This window comes from Poecilia reticulata, chromosome 7 (genome assembly GCF_904066995.2).
Source record: "Poecilia reticulata chromosome 7, P_reticulata-male-v2, whole genome shotgun sequence".
Taxonomy (NCBI): Eukaryota; Metazoa; Chordata; class Actinopteri; order Cyprinodontiformes; family Poeciliidae; genus Poecilia; species Poecilia reticulata.
In genome coordinates this window covers 30,356,194-30,365,797 of record NC_088836.1, presented here as the reverse complement: position 1 = coordinate 30,365,797, position 9,604 = coordinate 30,356,194, and positions in this window count along the sequence as shown.

Genomic DNA, 9,604 nt, shown 5'->3' with positions numbered 1-9,604 from the left:
CACTCAGAAGCAGTGCTTCCTGGGAAAGAGGAGACACAAGTTATTACTGATTAAAAATCAATCACCTTCTTTTAACTGCAGACTCAGAGGCTCTAACTGTTTCAATTCTTTTAGATTTGACTGCAGATTTTGGCATTGTGAACTATGATATTTTATTACATCCCCTATGACAAGCTGGGAAATATTGTAATAAGAATATTATTCTGATGTATATATTTCAGTTTTTATCATATATCACTGTTAGCTGTCAACGACTGGAAGACAGTTTTTGAACCTGTTCTAAGAAGGAACATTTAAAAACCAAAGTGGAGAGAAGGGAGGAAGACAGGAAGGTAGATTAGTCATTTCCTTAAATGTAAAACAGTTTATTATTGTTTTTAATAGCTGAAAAGCTGAATTCAACACATGCTGTTGCTGCCAGCCATCGCCATAGTGCGGTAGTTTTATCTGGCCACATGATGGCGCCATTGTCCGTTTAACGGCAGAGTCAGAAAAAGTCTCTACTCAGTTCTGCGATCATCTCGTCTTTAAAGTGAACAAAACACAGAAGATGATTGTAGATTTTAGGAGAAACGGGGTTGGTTAGATCAAACCATGTTTCCATCATATCCACACTAAGTGTAACAATAATGATGAAAATAAAACACACTACGCCTGCTGGCATGACTCACTGTACTCACAGTACTACATAACGGCTGTAAACCTCTAGAAAAGGGGGCCCCAAACTTTTTCCTGTGGGGGCCGCATAACATTTCCCATCTCTGGTGGGGGGCCGGAGTCAGTTTGTAACAGAATAAGTGTGACGATTGCAGGAGTGCCTAAATGTAAAATGTATATTGTTTTCCAGAAAGCACAACCAAATAACCCTCTCTGGGTTCTTCACAGAAAAAAATCCAGGAAGGATTATAGTCCGTATTTTCCTCACTATGAGCCGAACCGGACTATAAGGCACAACCCCAAAGTTTTCTTTTTTTTTTTAAACCAGTAAACATACACATATAAGCCTCAGATATCTCTGCCGCTCCAGGTTTTCCACAACAATGCAGCAGCAGCAGAGGGGGGCGGACACCCAAAATTTGAGTCATAACAGGTCAATTGAATATCACATTTATTACGGTTGAAAAAGAAAAAGTTGCCAAGTTTAGATTTAACTGAACTGATTACGGTAGTTTCCGAACAGTAACTGTAACAGTAAAAGTGCTAATCCTTCGTGTTGCTACTAGCATGGGCTAAATGAAAATGGGTGCCTTCTTCTTCTTTAGATTTCAACAGTAGCTTGCATTCATTATTGTTGCACTACTGCCATCTACTGGATCCTAATATCTATACCTCAAATTCTCATAATGATCCCAGTATTATTTAAAAAACTGTTAAATAGCCATCCATCCATCCATTTTCTTGCACCCTTGTCCCTTAATGGGGTCGGGAGGGTTGCTGGTGCCTCTCTCCAGCTAACGTTTCGGGCGAGAGGCGGGGTACACCCTGGACAGGTCGCCAGTCTGTCGTAGGGCACTGTTAAATAGCATTTCCCCTCAATGCTATTTAACTGATCAACAACATTCTCATATTTAACATATTAAAACCTAATTCCATTTTAATGGGCGCTTTCTTTTATTTTCAATGATTCACTTTGTAATGGTCTCGCTATCGAGTCTTGTACCAAAACTAATCAGCCAAACTCCTTTCACACGAGTCTGGATTAATTAGTTCTTACTTTATTTCCATGTAGAATGGAGTGAAACTGTCAAAACACAAACAACTCAGGATGAGCTCAGAGCAGCTTACAGAAGTGTTTTACATTCAGTTACATACATTAGAAGTACAACTGATACAACGGCTACCTCAGAATGCTATGAGCTGCAATGCTACATAACGACCTAAGAAATCTTAGCAGCCTGCTAGTTAGCAATGACGTAGCACATAATCAAATCGCCCGCAGGTATTTCCAAAACTAATTCAATAAACAAGTTACTTCTTTTATCATATGTTAACATAAAGGCTTGTTTTAAAGTATAAGCTGCTACTTACAGGCATTGCTTCGAAGAACTCGACCTGGAATGCGGCGTTCATATCAGACACGTGTGTTCATCTGCTCTACTGCTGGCAAACAACCATACATAACCGTACATAACATAAAAGTCAAGCAGTTCCCCAAAAGTCCAACAGATGGCTGCATCCATCCATCCATTTTCTTGCACCCTTGTCCCTCAGTGGGGTCAGGGGGTGCTGGTGCCCATCTCCAGCTGACGTTCCGGGTGAGAGGTGGGGTCACCCTGGACAGGTCGCCAGTCTGTCACAGGGCAACACAGAGACACACAGGACACACAACCATGCACACACACACTCACACCTAGGGGCAATTTAGACAGACCAATTAACCTGACAGTCATGTTTTTGGACTGTGGGAGGAAACCGGAGTACCTGGAGAAAACCCACACATGCACAGGGAGAACAAGGAGACTCCATGCAGAAAGACCGGGGCTGGGAATCGAACCCAGAACCTTCTTGCTGCAAGGCAACAGTTCTACCAACTGTGCCACTGTGCAGCCCCAGATGGCAGCAATGCGCCATGCAAAACAAAACACCCACAGTTTACAGGACACACTTCCTGCTAAAGAGCCCCCTCGTGGTTGAAGAAAAATCCACATATAAACCGGAAAATACAATATATGAAAAAAAAATCTTAATGCTCTCTGGTATTGTTAAGGGGGCCGGACCAAATGTGGAGGCAGGCCGGATCCGGCCCGCGGGCCGTAGTTTGGGGACCACTGCTCTAGAATGATTTGCATTTCCTTTGTAGGTTTCATTTAATTAATGGTGGAAACAACATTACAGAAACCACTGCTTACAATTTCAGCTAGAAAGGAGAAAGTGCAACAAATGGCACTGATTGTTATGGTTGTCATTTATGCCAGCTTTAATAAATGTCTGTTATTTTCCACCTTTCCTGAAGTAACTTGAATGATCGAATATTAATGCCCCATGGGGAAATCGAAAAATTCAGTACAGTCTGTCCAAGAGCAAAAAACAAACATAAGACATGGGTAGACGGGTGCCTGAGGCTGCAGCCATGGGCTTCTCCACCACAGTGAGCAATGCTGCCTCCTGGTGCATCACATCTACCTAGATTGCTGTTCTGGGTGCCAACAGAGGCAGTGAGTTGAGGGGTGAGTGTGTTGAGTGTGTGTTTTTACCTATGCAAGTATGTGTGAATGCATGTGAATGCATTTTTAAACAAGTCTGTGAACACTGCGCCAGATTACACCAATGTAAGCCCTCTATGTAAACCCAGAAAGAACCAAAATAAAATGTGAAAGTAAGAAACACATTATCACAACAGCGTCATCTTATCACCAAGGCCAGATGAGTTCATGCAGAAGATTCTGGGAAATGTGGGAAAGTGAAAGTATGAACCTCAGGTTTATGTTTGTTTACTGTGATCCACAACAGCATCAGCAGCTCGGTGCAGCAGCTATTCTTCCTCGGGTCAGTTTATATTAAAAATAAAACACAGATTACATTTACAAACAAAAAAATCACATTACATATAAGTATTAAAATACTATATTCTGTTTTCAATCACCTTTAAAGAAAGACAGATTTTGGTTTAAGATGAGGAAAATAAAATTCATTTCTCTAGTGTAACAAAAATAAATGATACCTTTGAAAGGCTGCCCTTTGTCACCGATTCTGTTCATTACTTTTATGGACAGAATTTCTAGGCGCAGCCGAGGTGTTGAGGGGATCCGTTTTGGTGGCCTTAGGATCGCATCTCTGCTTTTTGCGGATGATGTGGTCCTGTTGGCTTCATCGGAACGTGATCTGCAGCTCTCACTGGAGCGGTTCGCAGCCGAGTGTGAAGCGGCCGGGATGAGGCTCAGTGCCTCCAAATCCGAGGCCATGGTCTTGAGCCGGAAAAGGGTAGAGTGCCTTCTCCGGGTCAGGGGGGTCGTCCTGCCTCAAGTGGAGGAGTTTAAGTATCTGGGGATCTTGTTCACGAATGAGGGAAGAAAGGAGCGGGAGATCGACAGGCGGATTGGGGCAGCGTCTGCCGTGAAGCGGGCGCTGTACCGGTCCGTCGTGGTGAAGAGAGAGCTGAGCCAAAAAGCGAAGCTCTCGATTTACCGGTCGATCTACGTTCCCACCCTCATCTATGGTCATGAGCTTTGGGTCATGACCGAAAGAACGAGATCACGGGTACAAGCGGCCGAAATGGGTTTCCTCCGCAGGGTGGCTGGGCTCTCCCTTAGAGATAGGGTGAGAAGCTCGGTCATCCGGGAGGGACTCAGAGTAGAGCCGCTGCTCCTCCACGTCGAGAGGAGCCAGTTGAGGCTCGGGCATCTGGTAAGGATGCCTCCTGGACGCCTCCCTGGTGAGGTGTTCCGGGCACGTCCCACCGGGAGGAGGCCTCGGGGAAGACCCAGGACACGCTGGAGGGACTATGTCTCTCGGCTGGCCTGGGAACGCCTTGGGATTCCCCCGGAGGAGCTGGAAGAAGTGGCTGGGGAGAGGGAAGTCTGGGCCTCCCTTCTGAAGCTGCTGCCCCCGCGACCCGACCCCGGATAAGCGGAAGAAAATGGATGGATGGATGGATGGATATTCATATGTAATCACATACATGTACAATAACATTTCTACATTCATTAATACACAAACATATAACCCTGTTGCTATTAGCAATAAATCAAAATGAGCTCAATAATTTCTATCTGCATGATTTATCACTTTTCTCTTTTCTCTCTTTCTAGTAAAAATTGAACCATTAAAGTCATCAGTCTGGTACTTTGGTCTCAACTAGCCTGTTTTTTAAGGGGAGTTTTTCCTCTCCACTGTTGCCACATGCATGCCGGCTGCGTCCAGGAGGAGTGAACGCTGCAAGTCAGACTCCATACAATCCATCTCGTTAGATTTAACCTTTTTGTTTTTATTAATTTTAACTAATTTTTTTACTAAGTTAACCGAGCTTAATACTTGATGTTTAATAATTATAATTGGAATTTATGCCTGATTGAGTTGACATGATGTCTTTGTAAAGTGCTTTGCATACAGAGGAGTTTTCAGTTAGATTGTATTTATGTCTGAGGTTTTACAAACGATGCGAAACTGAATTACAATTAAAAATCTTTTTTACAGACACACAAATACCTTCTACCAATGTCCAAACATTAATTTTAATTGTTTTTGCAGATGAACACATCTTTATTTTTCAGGCATTTAATTTCACTAAGCTACAAAACTTTATTTGTAAGCACAAGATTATGTGCTTACAGATCAAGTTTATAAGCTTTCTTTGAGAAAGTTGTTGAGCTTTGCTAAGGTTTAGCGACACAAACCAAAGAGCTGAACCCTTTTCCTCTGATCTGATCTGTTTTGGTGAACAGAACTGGTGCAGAACTTGGATCTATTAATGAAAACATTTATTTTAATTCCTGGAATGCCGTTGGCCTCAGAGGTTATAGTAAAGTTGTTGTGGAGCGTCAGGTGGAGGCGTCAGGTTTGTAAACTTTGAGGCAGAAAACTGTGAAAGGAAAGGGATAAAATTCAAATTAAGATCATGAATTATAAATTAATCTCCAGTTTAAACAAAATCCAGGATGTTTATCCACCTCGGCTTGTCTCCGTCTCATATTGTTGTTGCTGCTGCTGCTGCTTGACTGCCTCCTGCTGGTCGAACCTATGCAACACAGCCTCATATGTCATTATCTCGTTCTTTTTCTAGTGTTTTCTATTAAATAAATCCTGAAATGTATTTTAATGTCAGCTTACTATCAGATTCCCTCATTGTTCTCCATTTGTAGAGGAGCAGCACAGCTGCAGCAAAAAATGCGGCGACACATAAAGCCAGAGGCAGAACGTAGCCTGAAAGAGAGGGAAGGAAGATCAGCTGCTTTAACACCAGATAAATACAGGTCAAAGGTCATAATCCTCTACACACGTTTGGGAAATGGTAACTCTTTGTTGCAATTAAATTATTTGGCAGAGAGGAATTACAGTGTCGGTTGTGATGTGAAATTTACAGGTTAGGATGGTTGTATGGACGATGCAAAACATTTTCATTAAAATTTTTTGCATAAAATCTTTCTTAGATAATGAGATTTCAGTCTGATCAGTTCTGCTTGTTTTGAGCAGTTTTAGGGCTTCTGTCACTTTAAATCCAAATAAAATGTTGCTGGCCCCAACTCAACGTTTACAACCGCACGTGAAAATGACTGCAAACAGATACACAATTATACAAACCTACGTCTTTGAAAAGCATAAGTGGAGCCTCCTGAACAATCAAAATGAATAGAACAGGTAGTTTCTGGATGGTAAGTCAACAACAAAACGCCTATCTTTTCCAGCAGCCATTATACAGTGCATACAGCGGTGAAACCAGCTGACAAAACGTGCTTGAGCTCTGCTTGTGTTGCTAGGTAACCGGCTGGGCTAAGGTGATTTGTGACGTTACTGAAACGGCTCATTTTTCAGACACCAAAAAATATTGAAGTGCTGCCAAAAAAAAAACATCTGGATGTTTTTTAAAGCGCTTGGAATGTTTTTAGAAACGGTAGAAGCTGAAATGGAAGTACAAAATGTGTAAAATGTGAATTTTACGTAATAGGTCCGCTTTAAGTATGAAATACTGAAGCTAATGCTTAGAGTTTCAGTTTTGCAGGTCATGACCTTTCGCCTCTGTCTGCTGTTCCAGCTCCTTCAGATCTGTGAGTGAAAACATAGAAGAAAAATATATCTGTGAATTATGACTAATATACTGAGGCATAAATTAGCAACTTGGTGACAGGTGCTAAGGGCGATCTTTAAAACTTCAGAAAAGAAACAAACAAAGCTAACATGTGAAAGATGATCATTAAATATTCTTGTAAAATTTAATATAATAAAATTAAAAATCCTGAATATTGAGAAAACCACTCAGATGTTTTTTGTTATTTTCCACAAATCTGCAGGACATTGTTCAGTTATTTGCTCAAACTGGCCAGAAAATGCTACTGGAGGAAAAAACAATACACTGCTGTACAAACAGGTTTGTAAAAAATATCTGAAATTTTGAGATGAATCTCAGAAATATTCTAAAAAAAAAAAAAAAGAACATTTCTGGGTTTGAAAAAGTAAAAAATGTTTTTACTTTATCAAATTTACTCAAATTTCCTACATTTTTTTAACGGAAATGTACTTCTCCATTCTTATTTCTGCCTATAATATCTCTAATGTGTAAATAAATGACGGGGCAATAGTGTTGTTTTTGTTCTTTAGAGATATTTTAAGAGCTGGTTGAGCTACGGTGAACCTCATGAACCCAGGATGGCAACAACAAAATCTCTAAAATCAATTTGTTGTGGAGGAAATTATATTCATTCAACATCAACATTTTGATATTTGATTTCAGTTCTGCTGTTAGCCATTTAGCCTGATCTGACTGAAGCACTTGATTTTATTAATAAATAAACTTCATGTTTATGACGGTATAACTGGAATACTTCTTTATGCCATTCATTTTTTTTATCAGTTGGATATTAACTAATGGGATATTAATAATCCTGAATAAAAATAAAACTCACCGTCTGTGACATTTACGATAAACTCCTGGCGTGAATCAATCATTAAACGCCTTTTTAATCCGCACCAGTAGCGCCCGGAGTCGGACTGGACCAGCTGTGAGATGTTCACATACAGAACAGTAGAAGAAGCTGGAAAGGTTCCTTCTCTGTAACTGATGCTGTATCGGCCTTTATGAGCCTCCGTAGCTTCGGTTTCAATGAGAACGTCTCTGTTTTCACACGGATCTCTGCAGACGTACTTCCCTCTTCCAGACAAAGTGAAGGAGCATTTCACTGTGATGCTTCCTCCTTTAGTTTGGATCAGTGTTTTCGCACCGCAGAGAGCTGCAAGAAAAACCAACAGTTAACATTAAATGTTGGAACAAGCTGTAGATCTGCTCTGCACACTGAAAAAACCCCACAAAACCTTACCAAGATTTGACTAGTTTCAACTGCAAATACCTTCGTACACTTAAAATAAGAAAAAAACAAACTTACAAGTAACTTTACTGCAAGCTAAGAGCTTGTTTTAAGTCAATAATTCCTTGATAATGATTAGAAAAAGTACTAGTTCCACTAACAGATTATTTCACTTATAATGAGATTATTTCACTTATATTTAACTTATACCCATTTTATAAGTTAAATAATCTGCCAGTGGGACTAATACTTTTAAAAAAAATCAATATTGTTAAATTATTTACTTAAACAAGCCTCTATATTTTGCAGAAAAGTTCATTTTGTCTTTTTTCAAGTTTCACAAGACAGTGGACCAAAAATAATTGGTAACATTTTGTGTTTTTGCAGTGTAACAAATGCTTCTGAATGCATTTGTTTCTACCGTTTTTGTATTCTTACAAAGTAGGAGAATTATCCAATCCAGGAAACTGGAGCAGTTTCCTGGATTGGATTCCAAGCAAATATGGAATTATAGAGATGCAAAATCCTAATTGTTTTAGGCATCTTTCCTTACCTGACAGGAGGCAGCAGATGAAAGTTTGTCGCATTTTTCTTTAAAATGTCTTTAGTCTGCAGAAGAAGGATTTCAACTATTTAGTCACATGCAGTCCATAAATTTCTGACCAATGAGGAAGGAGCAGCTCTGCAGTCGAATGTCTCTATTCCTCCTTCACTGCAAAATCTAACCAAGTATTTTGTCTAGTTTTCAGGAAAAATACCTTACAACACTTAAAATGAGACAAAACTAACTTACAGGTAGCTTTTCGTCAAGATATCGGAGCTTGTTTTCATTCAATAATTCCTTAATATCGATGAAAAAGAACTGGTTCCATTTGTATTTCACTTATAACATGGGAAAAATGTCTAGTTAAAGTTTAAATAATCTACTAGTTGAACTAATTACTTTTCACAAATATTAAGGAATTATTTACTTAAAATAAGCTAATGTATTTAGCTGAAAAGTTGGTTGTAAGTTAGTTTAGTTTTATTTCAAATGTGCTAAGATATTTACACCAGAAACTGGTCTAAAAATAGTTGGTAGGTTTTTGTGTTTTTGCAGTGTGGTGGTTTTATCTTCCTCATCCTCACCTGGTTTTCTGATGAAGCTGCTTCCAGATTCAGCCGCAGGTTTTTATTTCCACATCATAACAGCCAGAGACGCTCGTCTTGTTTAAAAACATTTCTGTGATGTTTCTGTTTTCACCACATCCCCAATATGAGGATCAGTTTCTCCACCTGACATCTGAAAGTGGATTCAAAGTTCAACTCGTTCACTTTCTGCCTCTGGGGAAGTTTTAAGTGAAATAAGACGATGAAAACTGATTCATAAATATCTCAATTTACCTGCTGATATTTAAAGCAAGTGATCCCAATCTGTTATTTTCTCTTTAATAGATCAAATATTAAAAACAAATCAGTTTTTTCTTGTTCCTTGAAAGCAAATCAAAGTTTTCTATGAAACTCATCCACAAATTTTGTTGCTTGATGCATTTGTTTGGAAATGAAGGTCAGGACAGACATAAGGTGCATGAATGGTGAGGAATTTACAGAAAGTATAAAAAGCTTTATTTCTTATTGTTTATGCATTAAAACCACAAGGCGTTCTCAAT